General features: G+C 32.3%; 1 long non-coding RNA gene across 1 annotated transcript; it reads left to right on the top strand.

Annotated features, from left to right (window-relative positions):
* The first annotated feature begins 1410 nt into the window (after positions 1–1410).
* LOC145693914 (uncharacterized) lies at positions 1411–14875 on the top strand. Its single transcript, XR_014132849.1, has 3 exons — positions 1411–1538; positions 12438–12629; positions 14682–14875. It is a non-coding gene; the product is annotated as an uncharacterized LOC145693914 (long non-coding RNA).
* Positions 14876–16349: the final 1474 nt, after the last annotated feature.

The following is a 16349-nucleotide window of genomic DNA, read 5'->3' on the forward strand; positions in this document are numbered from 1 at the left end:
ATTAGATCTATACAAAAAAATAAGCTCTGCTTATTTGCTGACTTATCGAACCGATATTGTGAACGTGCCACAATACTTGCAAGTACAAAACGGATTCCACGATGTTTCCCATTTTTGGTAATGTATTATATAATATATAAGCATATGTATTTATCAGGTATTTAATATACCATTAAATATGAAAGTTGATTTCTCTTTCTTGCCATTGCATTGTTTACACTGATATCTATGCCACAACACACACGATCTTAAGATTGGCAAGTATGATTTACAAATCTCTATAAATGGCTAGTGAACTTATGTATACAAACGTAATCCCAATCTAGGTTCATATTACAGTTTTCTGGTGTTTGCTTTAGTACCTGGCACGGAAGGGCAAAGGGGAAGAACAAAGGAGAAGGGCATTTACCTTTGTATTAAAAAAGGAGCAGGCTTCACAGGAAGGATAATATAGTCAAAAATCTTGCAGGTACACCACGGTGTTGTATCCACAACCCTTCTTACGATGCCAAAAGCCGTTTCCTAAATTTATCTACTTTGTATTCTAGCTTCATTCCTTTCTTTAATCATTAGACTGTAGACAGTGTTACTACTTTAAATTAGTTGAAAATCACTGATGTGGAAGGCCTTGTCCACTAAACCTACTATAGCTTTAATGAAATATTTTATGTCGTGTCTACTCTTCGTTTACGCATGGAATTTTGTTATGCACTTAAGTTTTTCTGATGGTAGCAAAGTTTTATTTAGAATTGGAAATACAAACATGTAAGGGAAAACATTCTGTAGTTTAACATTATATTTCTAGAACTGTTTCTGCACTAAAGTCTATAAAATTTTGAAAAATATATGTCATTAAATCTTCATATATACTGTTGCATTGACATGGAGTTTCTTTTGCTATTACAATATCTATAGATTGCACATCCCAAGTACAGACTCACAACATTCAGTTAGTTTTAAAAGAGAACGTATACAAAAAAAAAAAGATTGATGCGATTGTTGATATTTTTTTTTATTCTTACATATTACGATACCTTCCTTTTGTTACTATCACCATAGCAAAACATTCCCTATAACTTTAAGGATTAATAATACTCAACTACCATTAAAAGACAGCATTAAAAAGAAAATTAACCGTTTGTAGTGCGCATTTCTTACTCTTATGATGCTGTTTGAGATACGTTCTAGTATCATTTAATTTGCATTATACTTACTGAAACATAATCAGTAATAAGTAAATATAATAAACTTGATTCCCTTCATTAACTACAAATAATAAATATGTGACACATAAAAATTCTAAACACACTTGTAAACTAAGTTAGATCGTGAAATTAACGAAGTAGCCACGGGACAGAAATTCTTATAGTATCCATAAAAACTATACTGAGACATTAAAGTTTAATGTATGTTCATATAAAATAACTTCAAATTATTTTTAAGAAAATATTTATCTACAAGTATGACTGTAATCACGAAACTTTCCATTCTCCTGTTGATAGTTAAGTTTTGTGCTCAATCTCCCAAAACATTAACAAGTAAGTAGGACTCTTAACGTAAGTTGTAGATTGAAACTTAAATGTGAGTGTGTTCCTGACTAACCAAATATCGTAATGTTAAAAACAGGGTTGATGCTCTGGAGGAATGAAATACAACTAAATAATGTACAGGTAGAAATTAAAATATTTCAAATTTTCGTAATGTTTTACGTATCAAGATGGACGCTTATGAAATTGCAGACAGGTTCTGAGAAGGATCGATTATAACTTCTGCTGTTTAAAAGCAATAATTGAAACTAATGATACAGTTTAACTTTTAGTACTCGTGAATGTTATTTTGATGCTTAAAAATACGGATAACAAAATATATTGTTATATGTTTCATATCTCTGTTTTTAGGGGTGGCATGAGTTTAAAAGTAACCATTTTTATCACCAATCATGTTGTTAAATTGGCATTTAACGAACGCTTTATGGTACTACAATAATGAGTTCTGTTGAATTAGGATATAGGATTTATAGTTATGCGAGTGCTTTCAGTACCAATTATATTGTTAAGTTTAATTTATTTATAGAAATGAGCAAATTCACTTCGTTCATTCAATTTTGCTGTGAAATTAACTATTGAGAAGCATTTAACCACAATCATAGGGAAACCATTAAAATCTATCCCGCAAAGAAGTACATGGTGGGAATGTTCTCTTTCGAAAATAAAACGTTCACATTTTCCACTATTACCATAAATTTCACTTGCAGCGCTAACGTGTGGTAACTAAAAGGTATAGTGCTTACTTCTTACCTCTGGTGAACGGAGAGTAATCTAGGTAGCAGTCTGAACCAAATAAATTCGTGATGGCAAAAAATATGTTTGGATATTTTCAACGTTCTTCGTTTTCCTCGCCTTCGTCATTACATCAGTATCATCCACAGTATCATCACCGCATCCATTGACATTAAGGGTCATTAAATTTGAAACAAAACAAGGTTAATGAGCTTTTGAAGGTCAAATGAGAACTTACTTTATAGTGCATCTACAGCAATACGTTCAACCAGTACCTAATTCCAGTACCTAGAGAGTAAACTGGTAACGTAGTTGATGTTTAATATGATTTCATCAACGATGTTTTATTAGTTAATACATGCAACTGTGTTGGTATAAATGTTTCAAACAATATCTTCATATACGTCATAAGTATTCTACGATGCCTCATATTAGCCAAACTTTTATGTCACTATGTAAGCCAATAATGCTCAGTCGATTGATCTGAGGCTTGATCAATGCTTCTGAAACCGAAATGAAAAACAGGTTCCTTTGACTGCTTGTAGTTACATTCTAGTTTTAATGGTTCTTAGTCCAAATCACGTTTGTGGCCAATAAACAAGCATCCAGAAGATTCATAAAATAACAAGAGGTAATATATTTGAATTAATTTTGGATGTATATTGTGAACCATACAGTCCTGGTTTAACTTATAAGGAGGTTCGAGGCTTGAAAAGAAAATACGTGGTCTCTGCTCACTTCGCCTAATGCATTTCTGTGAAAGTACAATAGGAAAGTTAAGTCAATGTGTTTCATATTTTTGACATATTTTATGTTATGACAATGATTTCACATACGTTGTCATAAGTTGTATTTCGTATGATTTTTTTTTACACATTCAGTTTAGATTTTGATCTGTGTGGAGGCTCCTGTCCACCTGGAGGCCGGGGGCTAGAGCCTGCATAAGCCCCTCTCATAGGTATGTTTTCTTCCATTACCAATTTCACTTCGACGATCTGGTACAAGTAGTTTTTCTCATTTCGGTTGCTATGAGATTCTCTTCTTGAATCTGTAACAGTAGTGATTCATCTTCCTATCGAATAGTTTTTCATTTAATAGCACGTTAAGCTATTCTAGTGACACATGTTACTAGAGTCTCATATGAAACATCCTTTACTTTTCTCCTGATTCACAATTTAGCTCAGCTTCTGGATGTCTGCTACATACTGTCTTATAACAGTGCGCTCCAAATGTGGTAAATTATGAACTAAGAGTGTACAATTCTCCACCACACATGTTTCAGTAGACTGACTTAACAATCTTGGCACTTTTATGATTTTTTTTAGTCCCAGCGTCAGACCGTGCTTATTTATGTAGTATTCGGTAGGAATTTTGATTCAAATTGACGTTAAGCGGTGCAGTTATGCAGTGACACATTCTTGCCGTAGTTCTTTGACCTGAAAGCTTTTATAGGAGCTTTTCATGGTGCAATTTCCCGTCCTCATGTCAGTTTAGTTTTATGCGTAGTGTATTACAGTGAATGTTCGATTTTTCACAACATCAATCCCTTTTCTTGTTGCAATTGTCATTCGTTTAACTGGCTTCTTTTTGTTTCCCATTCTTCTTCAGAACAACTTAGAAAATGTGGATTTCAGGGCAAATGCGCTGTTGTTGTCAACTCACAGACAGACAAAAACGCAAAGAGTATAATAAACTGTTTAATATTACGACAATAAAAAACTACATATTACCCACTATATTAAGCACGATAATCTGTGTCCACATGTAATAACAACATGTAATACGTAATAACTTCGAGTGGTTAAAAAAACCGTAGCAGCAGACATGTTTGGAAGTTGTATTCATTGTAGAATACCCAAACAACAAATATTTTGAAATGAACATAATGCAACCGCACAAAAGTAAAATCATTGATTTAAAGTAATTTATTCTACCATGGGCCAACAAACCATAAAATCTTCCTGGGGGATTTATCGGTACTAGGAATCTGTCATAATATAACGAATAACGAAAATCAAACAGAATAACTTGAATAACTTGTTTTCTATAGAACAATAAAACGAAATATTTACACAAAATCATACTCTTACTTCCATGAAAATCAAATATTATTAACTCTGTGAAAACTATAAAATACATATTTCTTCTGCTGCTATTTGATGGACAAAACGAAATTTTCAGTTTAAGTTGAACATGAAACAGAACAAATTTTATCATTCACCTAGTTTTTCAGTGTTGCCACGTAATAACTAAAGGATTCGCGAGAAGGGACTCTTTAGAGAAATTTTCTTAAATATCCCTCAATTATTTTTTCTTCGTACACAGAAATGTCTGGTTCATTACTAAAACGAGAAGCCTAAGTAAGGTCTTGCAAATCGATCGAGGTATACATTGTTCCATTGTTGAATGACGACCGGAATATTGACAGCATGTCATCCTATTACTTAAATGAAAATCTATCATTATGAACTCTGAGAAAACAATAAAAATAATTTTTCCTCTGCTGCTATTTGATGGATCAAGACGAAAGATTCAGTTTAAGTAGAACATAAAATAGGATACTTAAATGCATTTTATTATTCACCTAGTTTTCAGTGTTACCACGTAATAACAAAATGAATCGCGAGAGGGGACGTTTATAAGAGAAATTTCATTAAATATCCCTCAATCAGTTAACCTTTGTACACATAAATGTCCAGTTCATTAAATAAACAGAAAGCCTACAATCTTACAAACCGATGTTGGTATAATTTGTTTCAATGTTGCAATAACAGTCTGATCTACGGTCATTTAAAGATCTCAGATTGAAATATGTCAATATACATGATTGCTAAAGGGTTAAGGGCTAAGGTTCAGGACCCTAAGGTCATTTCTAATATAGTGTAAAACGTTCCCTAAGAGTGCAGTTATTACCCCGTTGCCCTTGGACTAGAGGTGTTTCTCTTCGGAACAAAGCAAGAACTGTGAATTTGTAATTATGTCCGTATAAAAATATGTAGGGTTCTCCGTGTTGCATAAAAGGTTGACAAAATCCCTTAGGTAAATATTCTAAACTAACGAAAAATAATTTGAATTTAAAAGAAAAAAACTCGTATACATGAAATAAAATGCGTTCACATCAATCAGCGATTTTCCCAGGATTTTGATTTCAGTGGGTGTAGATATATCGTCGGGGTGTCTAGACTTATGTATATCAAGCTTCTACAATATATCTTTTAAAATATACACAGTTAGTGTTTATAGGTATTTAATTGTAAGCTGTTTAAAGAACTAATTTACCAAGTTAAATTAATGTAATATAAAACCAGCTCGCTACTTTGCTAGCTTAGTACTCGAGCCATATTAATAATATATTTATTCGCCTTTCAACCATTGCAACACGTATTCACAAAACAACAAACACAATTAAAAAAACAACTAGTATTCACGACTTGTGGAAGCATAATTAGATTTTCAACGATCTCTTATATAGACACATAAGATAATAAATCGCATATCAATACCAAATATTGAGGAATTTCACTTTATTTCAAAACGTCAGCTAGTAATCTAAAAAGTAGTCACTGTGTTTTCTTGAAGTTTAACCATACATAATTTAAGGTCGAAATGTACGACTATTCACTTCATATAAGTAACCACATTCGCAGTATGTGTCATTATGCACATCTACGTGTTCCTCCTTCGTTTCGTAATCCAACGGTTGTGAATTCTCTCAATGAAATCGTTGAACAGGCGAATACTTTCTTCATAATCTTCCCATGCATCTGGAATCGTGGGACCCTCAGAGGAAACTTTAATAAGGTCACACGCATGTGCAGGGGAGAGTCAACATCTTTGAGAGCAGAACATTCTGTTCTATGTCGAAAATGATCTGTCCACAGAAACTGTTATAATGGAGCAAAAAAATATTTTCCTCGCACAATTTGAGCCATTATAAGTTAAACTACAGAAAAATTGCCAGTAGAACTTCCTCTGGTAACCTCTTTTCCATTCTACTTAGATATACTCAAAGACATTCCTTCCGACAATTTCAGTACAGAAAACTGTTTCTTTCTTAGTTTTCTCTATCTGTCTCGCTTTTCTTCTTCTCTTTCATTGTTTCCCAAAGGTTCCAGAAACCTGAGAATGGCCGTTAAATCTCAGTCTAAAATTTTCAATAACTCTCTTTATATATTTCTCATAAACACGCAACATTTCATCTCTGTGAACATGACTGAAGGAAACAACACCGGCTTCTTGTGCAGACGGAATCATTTTTTGCTGATAGATCGAAAGTACCATTTACTTTTAGACATAGTGAAATTTCGAAATGCTCTAATTCAGTGATGGATTAACTATTCTTCTCAGCGAGATGAGGCCTCAGGAAAGGTTCTTTTCGTTCCACAATATGATGCCAAATCTTACGAATAAAAAGAAAAATGTTTTTTTTTTTTTTATAAAATTGAACTAGAACAGACCGATACATGAATATAACTTCACTTCAGAGAATCACTTCACCTCAGTATTAAACCAGATTACAAAAACATCATTTGGTAATAGAGCTCAGTATTACACGATTTTTCAAATGTGTCATTCGTTTTTTAGAAAATTATAATGAGCCGAATATAATACTTTCCCCTTTTTCTTTGGTTCTCTTCTAAGAAAGAACACGCGTCCTTATCTTAGTTCGTTATTCTGTCTGGGAAACGAATGTGTAATAATCATCCGCACCACAATGGAAGCCCTAGTTTGCCTCACATGGGATGTTCAATTGATGACGTCATGAACAGCACAGATTATATCTGAATTATGCAAAGTGACACTCATTTAATAATCCGCGTTCTTTTCATTTATATATCTTTAACAATCGCTCAGTAGTATCGACATTTTTGAAAAACAAACCAAGAGAATAATTCTCCAGTTTTATGGCCAACTCATTTTAAATGTCGTTAGCACTTTTTCAAAAAAAAAAAAATAATATGTCACTGTCTGTCTGTCGGAATCTGCTAGCACTAGAAAGACCAATCCGTCACTTTGACGGCATCACTTAAAACAATATTCTATATCTCATACATTTACTACAGTTAGGTATCAAAATCTAGGTCATATGTTATTTTAAAAAGAGTTTTGATATTGGATATAAATATTGTGTGTCTATTTGAAATAAATACAATTTTTTGTTGCATCCCGTAGAGGAACCAGGCTGCCAATATAGGTCTAGTTTAAACATATATATTTTGTTCTTCATGTAGACACTTTTATATGTTGTACGCTATATGGTAATAATTCTGTTTATAACACAGTTTGAAATATTTTACATTATTTTTCCAATGAGTTCGCTATTTTGTACGTATATGTTTTATTTCTGTTTTTCATTACCGTAAAGTTAAAATATGTGGTATCTCTTTGAATGTTTTTCTTGTTGAATAATAATCGTATAATGTTGTTAATATTTTTCTATGTATAAATAAAAGTTTTCTTAAAGGTATATATAAATAAATGCAGAAACATGATACCTGATAAGATGTTACGTAATTTCTTTGATTTGAGTAAATATGAATTTCGCTTCGAAGAACAACAGGAGATTTCTTCTATGAAGACAGCAGCAGTAGCGAGTAGTACCTGAAGCTACTTCTTCAGATAAAAGCGAGGAAACAGATACAGAAACTTCCAGAAGTAATCGATCAGATATTTGTACAGAAGGTGATGAGACATGTACTGAAGGTAAATTCGACATACAGAACATCGCTGGGCGTACTGCCTCTTATGACATCCTTCGCGAGAAACCTGGTTTGTGATATTATGTGTTACATCATATTGAAGATGGTGTTTCTGTTTGTGCTTTTCGTTTGTTCAAAGACGAAACAATGTTAAGAAACATTCTGAAATGCAACGTTATTGAAGCTCAGACAGCATCAAGATTATCTTTGACCGACGCAAATTATATCAAGCACACTAAAACCCAGGAAAGTGTTTGTGTGAATTAACATTTATTCCCTACTAAAATGAGATGAAAATTCATTCAATATTTGCTAAAGAAGCCTGATATGTTTGGATTCAAATTTTTGGGTGCTTGCAGATGTTAAGTCAAAATATGTACTAAATGGGATTCTCTACCTGGAAAAGTACTAAGAAGAACGTCGGAACTTACGGTTAGGCGAATATATTGTTCTGAAGACGATGTATCCTTTTCTTAACAGATGACTGAATGTTATTTACGAGAACTTTTATTACAAGTTAAGAGTTTTCAAAATCTTTGGAAAAGAAACAGACGAGCTTGACTGGTAGTGTGCGTCCAAATATAAGAGAAGTTCCCAAACTGTGCTTGAATCCAAACCAAAAGGACATGTTCACTTAAACGAATATTGAAATCAGTCAGAAAATACACTCGCATTATACAAGTGTATGCATGAGAGAATTGTTCTTGCCTTGAGGTCAATGCATACAAGTTGAAATAAAAATAAATTGAGAATGAAAATTCATTTTCATGTAATAAAATGTTGGAAATAAAAAAAAATATTTTGATGTTTTATACACAATGTCTCATATAAAGGAACGTAGCGCAGCTAGTCTCTACAAAGCAGGCAAGATGATCACGAGACGGCTAAAATTATTTCTTATTAGCAATAGATGTATTTTCCATTTATATTAATTTTTCATGTCCCTGTTCTTTGGGCGAACTTACAATATTTAATTATATATAATATGTTTACGGGGTTTAGTGGCTGCTCTGTACTATATTAGGAGAACAACTTACATGAGACATAAGTTAGTCGATTAAACATGCTAAATTGTAGCTAAAGGTACAGAAATATAAAGAAAAATGATATATATCTCTTTCAATTAAATGGCCGTAAAAGTGACAGCTCGGTACTTCAAGGGAAGCAAAAAAAAAAAAAAAACATTGGTACTACTAGTGCTACATTTAGCAACTTGTTACTAAGATCGGCAGCATCAGCATCGAATTACTATATATACTGTTGCAATTCAAATAAAGAGAAAGTTAAATACGTTTTAATAATGTTACTTGCTAAATAACATAGACAAAGAATACTATCCATTATCTACGCTAAATCAGAATACAGCTGTAGAATAGAAACAAAAATAAGGACAGTAATAGGAGCAGAAATTTCTTACGAGTGTAGCTATTTCTGTAACCATAAAGCTGTTTATCTGCAAAACAAACCAGCTTGTCGTTCTTGGGGTCTTTCTTGGACTGTGAAAGTGGTTGAGGAAGAGAGGTAAGGCAATGCGAGTTAGAAGGATTCAGATGGTGCCTCAGGTTGCCTCGCAAGCCTTGCAATCCTTTCCCAACGACGCAACTAGAAGGCGACATTCGGTGTGTTAATATGAATCTTTCGCTTTTCCTTACTAATACAAATTACGTATAGTACAACTCAATAGAACAGTGTATTAATATTGACAGTATTGTCGTGATAGTTTTGAGGTGTGTTCGGATGTTCTTAACTGAAAAAAAAAACAATTGGGTGCTACTTGTAATCTGGGGGTGAAAACATCTATGACTGTAATTTTACCGTTTGCAAGTTCTGACATCTAGTGACCTCTAAATATTAACCACGAAGAATTTTAAAGAAAAGTACTGATCTTTTTATTTGAGCCTCCGAAACTTACCTTGGCATGATTACATATGAAAACCGAAAGATTTAAAAAGGTAATTAAAATAGAATTCAAGGTAATTTGAGGAATATTGCGAATAAATATACAAAGATACTCTGAGAATTCATAAAGTATTAAAAGTCTTCAAATTTTACTAAGGCGACTACTCAATAAAGATTGTGGCCATGAGCGTAACCTCAGAGCCACACTTTGCCATTCCTAGGGTTAATATTTTCCTCAAGAAAAGATAGCAGAAATAAGAAGTAAAACATCGAATTTTATGTACGTTAAATAAATAACGTACACTGCTAAAAAATGTATTGTTTTACACACCTCAACTTATACCAGCTCAATGCTAGATATTTTACGCTTCAACTGAATAATTTACGATGGTCGACGTACAGCACAATGATGTCAATCCAGCATGTTCGCGATCATACCTGTGCGATATTTACGATGTGAACAGATTATAGAACATAAATGTATATTCCACTGCTAAAGAAACTCAAAATAAAACTGGAAACATTAAAACATGCTTGTTTGAACCTACAGCAAGGAAGTAGATATTCTACTGTATATATACTAAAATCTAGGAGAACAAATATTGAAATGATGTATTATCAGGTATATGTGACTCCTTTTTCCAAGCATTAAGAGACAGATTCTTAAGTTCGCTGCTTTTATGAGTACTAAATGATATAGGGGTACATTTCACAGTACCATTGAGTCCTGAACGCACACATATTTAACAATATGCAACTATGAAATGTAACTACTGAAAAACTGAAAAAATACCGAAAAATGTGACAGGCACGACAAACTCTGCTTGAATTTATATGTCTTCTGCGCACTGATGTGACTTGGTAGCTAAGATCATGTGAAAACATATTGTAGTAGTATTATTACAATTACCAGTCATATATATCATTTTAAATGAAAGCATGTTATTACTATTTTGCGCAACAATCAGGAGATGAATTAATGTTGAACGTGCATGTAGAATTTCTATGTTCAATAACGCGTAATTGACACTACAGCTCAGCTGAGGTAATTATTTCCGAGAGTAGTGAGGTCATTAAAGTATATAAATGCCAAACACAAATAATGTAGTATAAAAAAGATGAGTTTCATTATTCTTGTAAATAATAGATGTGAACAGTAATCAACTGACAGTAGTGAATGAGAATTGTAAATAAATACACTGACTAAATGTAAAATATTGAAATGAGCTAAGAGTATTATGATTGATTTTAAACTTAATTTTACACCAGGCCTCCAATGGAGAAAGTTATTGGTGTATTATTTACAAGTGGATATCTCTTGGGTACATCTCGAGGTCCTCGGGTCTTCAAAGAAGACAAAGTCCAATTTGTTAAAAATATTTGCTTAACAAATAGAAATGAAGTTTTAAAGAGAATATAAGTTAAATAAACGTACCAATAGCCTTGGAATTGATCTTAATACATGATAAAATACCATATGTTATTTTGATTGCCAATTGCCAATTGTTGTTTTTGCATGTTATGTCCACCGAGATTATTGTTAATAATGATTATTGATCTCAAGCAAGTGACGTTTATTAAGAAACTTTTCTAACAGAAATATCGATTAATAAGAAACGCTGTGTAACAGGTAGTTCACGAAGGAGTCAATATCCCTGTGGGTAATTTCTGATGAAAATTGCAGGATATAGTGTTTTCTAAAGATACCGATCTTACTGAGACACTGTGTTCAAAACCCGTAATCAAAGCTTAACTGTTTTTGATGTCTACATAAACATATTTAGGAGACATTTGTTAAAATTATATATTATATTTTCATCTGCTATTCTATTGAAATGCAATATTTAAATGGAGATGATAGTACATATTGTGTGAACAAATGAGTTGAGCATTATGTTTGTTTGCAGCAAACTTGGTTCACTTATAGTTTGTTCGTTAACGATTGAATTGATACTATCAAATTAGGGACCAGAAACTAGAAAAACTAAAGTTGAACTTCTAATTATGAACGCTTATTTTGTATTATATATTACAATATTACAATATAATTTTTATTTTATACAGTGCTGTTGATATTGGCTATGTATTGAACACTAAGTTCCATACTGGAAAAAACGATACCATACAAAATGTAAAAGTTTTAAAAGTTAGGGAAATAGATTTACAGATACGTTTGAAATACGAATTATTCAATAAAATACTTCCGGTATGAAAGAAACTTCAACTTTACAAGAATATAATTATAATTTTCATTGTTTGTGTCCACGCATTTTAGTAATCTATGTTTTCCACCGTAAATGGTTCCAATCGTGGTTCTTTACTACAGCCTTCTATAGTGTTTCTATTTACAGTTATACATTATATCGTATATAGAATATTTACAGTATATTTATGTCGTAAGGATAAGTTTAAATAATTTTCAATTTTTGTGTGATATCATAAAAGGTTAATATAACCTTGTAACAGTAAGTTTATCGAACAGTGAATTTGTTGATAAATTACCTTAAAAATAATATGTATTATGGACCCCCTAGAAATTGATTTTTATTTTCTATTTCAGCTTGTCCACCTGGCGAAGAATTGGCCTGGACGTCGGATGAAAGTTGTGAAAAAACATGCGAAACAAAACCACTACCAAGTAATGTCGGAAAAGCTTGCCCTGCTATAGGTGTGCGACGTTGTGTTTGTACAGGTGGCTATATTAGAGAGACAAAAGGAGGAAAATGTGTTAGAGAATGTCCAACAAAAAATGGTACAACGATGTCTCTTTATTAAAACCTTACATAGTCTTTTTTTCTATTTGTAGTTATTCTTTACATCCTATTAACAATATTTACATAAGTCTGGTCCGATTTTGAGCAATTTTTGACTTTCGATTTGGAATGGTCGAGAAAAGTTTCCTTTCGGTGAGACAAGAAAAAAAATATTTCCATTTTTTTTCATAAATTTTCATCCTCAACACTCCACGGAGAATTGCAAGTTTGGAAATTTGAAATTTTCAAAATTGTTGAATTTGAATCATATTCTTGTTAAAATCAAGGAGTCGAGAGGTTTGTCGAGTTAGTGACAGAAGCGTCTGTATCTGTGTTTGGCTTGAATAGAAGAAAATGCTTCATTATAGCAAGAGTAGCCAGACCGACATCTATGACACAGTTTGAAAAAAAAATCAGTGGATAAGTTGGTACAAAAAATGTGCATACTACTCATTGAGCACAAATGAATTGTGGTGGTTCTTTAAGCATTAACGAGCAATTGCAAATATTGCGTTATAAAAATAGTTATTAATTAAATACATCTTATATTTCGTTTCCGTATTGTATCTCCAATCTACTTCAGAAAAAAAAATAAAACCCTCAAATCTCTCTAAATGATTTAAGGGGTGTTAAAGAAGCATTGTTGTGAATAAAATTAAAATATTTTTTTCACTGTCTCACTAAAAAACAAAGGTTCCAGTACATTCCATTCTAAAATCAAGAAATTGAATTCTTCAAAATATTTCAAATATTCTATATTGAGCCGGTGGGAAGTGGAAGACGGAATTCTGTGAAGAAATTGAAATAAATATTTTTGTAAGCAAAACTGAAACTTTTCCACTCTACCCCATACTTCCATAGTTTGGGGTTCCATGGTTTGGATTTTTGCGGGATTTTGGAAGTTTTCAACCCCCGGTGGGGTAGAGGAGGATAGCATTATGAATGGCTTTGAAAACATTTTTTATTTCATTTGGCTTTTCCACCGTATTCAAGGTGAAAGTTCAAAAATTTAATTTTTCGGGATTTTTGAGGAGGGAGATGGGGAAAATGAAACACTCTGAAAAACTTCGAAATAAATATTTCCTCTCTCTCGCCAAGATAAAGCCTGTCCACCTCATTAGAAATGAGAAATCCTAAATTTAATGTACAAAAAAATGAAAATTTAATCCTCAGTAGAAGTTGAAAGATGAAATTTTATGAGATAATGATATAAATATCTTTCTTGTCTCACCGAAAGGAATTTTGTTCCTACGATTCCAAACTGAAATTCTAAATGTCAACTTTTCAAAAATTTTGAAATTTTCAACCCCGGCAGTCGGTGAAGTTTGATATCTTATGAAAAAATAAAAATAGACGTTTTTGTCTCGCCGAAAATAATATTTTCCCGACCATTCGAAATCGAGATTCCAAATTTTAATCTTTAAAATATCTTGATTCTTTGAACCTTCAGTAGAGGATGAAAAATGAAATTTTATGGGGAAAAAAACAAAAATTATGTTTAATTGTTTCACCGAAAAAAACTTTTCCCGGCAATTCGATATCGAAATTCCTAATTTTGAACTTTGAAAAATTTAAAAACGTTCAATCCACGGTAATGGTTGTGAGATGAAATTTTATGAAAACTTGTAAATAAATATTTTTCTTGTCTCACCGAATGGAAACATTTTCGACCATTCGAAACCGAAATCCTAAATTTTAGCCTTTCAAACATTTTGAAACTTTCAACCCTCGCTAGAAGACGAAATCAAAAAACTTTATGGAGAAAGTAATAATAAATAGTTTTCTTTTCTCACCGAGAGGAAACTTTTCCCAAACATTCTAAATCGAAATTCCAAAATTGATGAAAATCCAACCTAAACTAATTTACACGTTCATTTATTTCATAACGAAAACCTGAAATGATTTACAATTTTTGTAAGATATCACAAAAGGATAGAATAACGTCCCAACATACAAATATATTATCAAAAGTGAAGGTATTGGCAATTAATCTTTAAAAAAACAATATGTATTATGAACATCCAAAAATTGATTTCTGTTCTTTATTTCAGGCCACCGGGCAAAGAATTAACTTGGACGTCCGATGAAAGTTGAGTGAAACAACATTGGAAACAGAAAATCTACCAAGTCATGTTCATAGATGTAGCATTGCTGTAGTTGTGCAACGTTGTGTTTGTACACATGGCAATATGTGAGAGACAGAGGCAGAAAATGTGTTAAATAATGTAAACAAAAACAAGTAACAAACCGATCTTATAAAATATAAAATAACAAAAAACCATATGATTTTATGAAAATGTGTAAAGTAAAGAAATACCTCAGTGTGTGTATGTTTTTATTTACATCGAACGGTATTGATCGATTTTAATTCAGTTTACTTTCAAGTAGGAAAGCTTATTGCAAAGGACTCAAAGTGAGCTTTGAAATATGTTTCTCTAGAAATCCTATTGAGCTAAACATGTTAATCTGTGCAGAGGAAACAACAAAAAATCGGTCATTACCTCACACATTTTTCTTCCTAAGAAATTCGTATGATGTCGTGTATTGTAGAAGAATTAGCACTATATTTTAACTGTAAATAGTACGTTACAAGTCTTTTAGTTGCTACACAATGTATTGTAATTGCAGAACGAAATTCAGAAAAGGTATTTTCCCTGAATGGTTTAGGGTTAGTGTCTAATACTGTAAACTTTGCACTACTCAAGAGTACATCAAAAACATATCAGACTACAGAATAGTAAGTATTGTATTATTAATATGTTCTTCTCGTGGGTGTGTGTGCATGAAATGTATAATGAATACTTTTTCTAATTAGAAACTCGAAGTGAATCAAATGTTAACATAGGAGTCAACAGACTCACTCACGAGTAGGGTTATAACATGAACTGAATAATCATAATATTTTATTGGAACATCCAAGTGTAAACACTAAATAGTACAATTCTGTCACCTTTATAACACCGGGAACCTATGCATGACATTGTAAGTTTTTCAACCCTTAGTTGGTATAGAATTCTTTATATCTACTTTTCATGAATCCCTTTATTTATTTGCATTTAGTTTGTTTAATTTTAAGATCACCAGAGTTTTGGTGCAGTAGGTTTCAAAGGAAATATAATATTTAGCATATTGGGATAAGGTACTCGAAGACAGCTTACAAGAGAAATTCGGAAGAAAGCTTCCGTCTGCAGCGAATATAAGGATGTAACTTAAGCGCCAATTCATGTTGATTAAAACAAAGTAATAAAATTTATGTACCGTTCAGAACAGTTCGAGAGTTTCAACTTCCGAGTTTATATGAAATGGATGAGTATATATGCACTTTAACGCGTTACGTGCAACATTATAAGCAACAAATATTGACATACGTATTGAAATCTATTGCAGGAAACAGAACGAAAACTGTTTTACTAAAAGTGTTGGGCTCATTAGTTAAAATTATTCATTATACTGTTCAAAATAATGATAGGTTAAGGATAAAAATTGATCACCGTTTTTGTTCTGTTCTATGAACAACTGGCGCAGGAAAAGCATTCTTCGTACCATGAACATATTATATGTGCAATTGCGATGCATTCATCAAGGGAACATTTAACATAACCAAAGAGAAAAGCAAATTCGACAGGTGATTCAAAATATATATAATTTGTTCGGTAACATGACTTGTTGAACGCAAACTGAAACATTCCAATGTATCGCAGTGAAGTTCCACGTTATTT

The sequence above is a fragment of the Thermobia domestica genome, chromosome 9, assembly GCF_964235325.1.
Source record: "Thermobia domestica chromosome 9, izTheDome1.hap1.1, whole genome shotgun sequence".
NCBI classification, from domain to species: Eukaryota; Metazoa; Arthropoda; class Insecta; order Zygentoma; family Lepismatidae; genus Thermobia; species Thermobia domestica.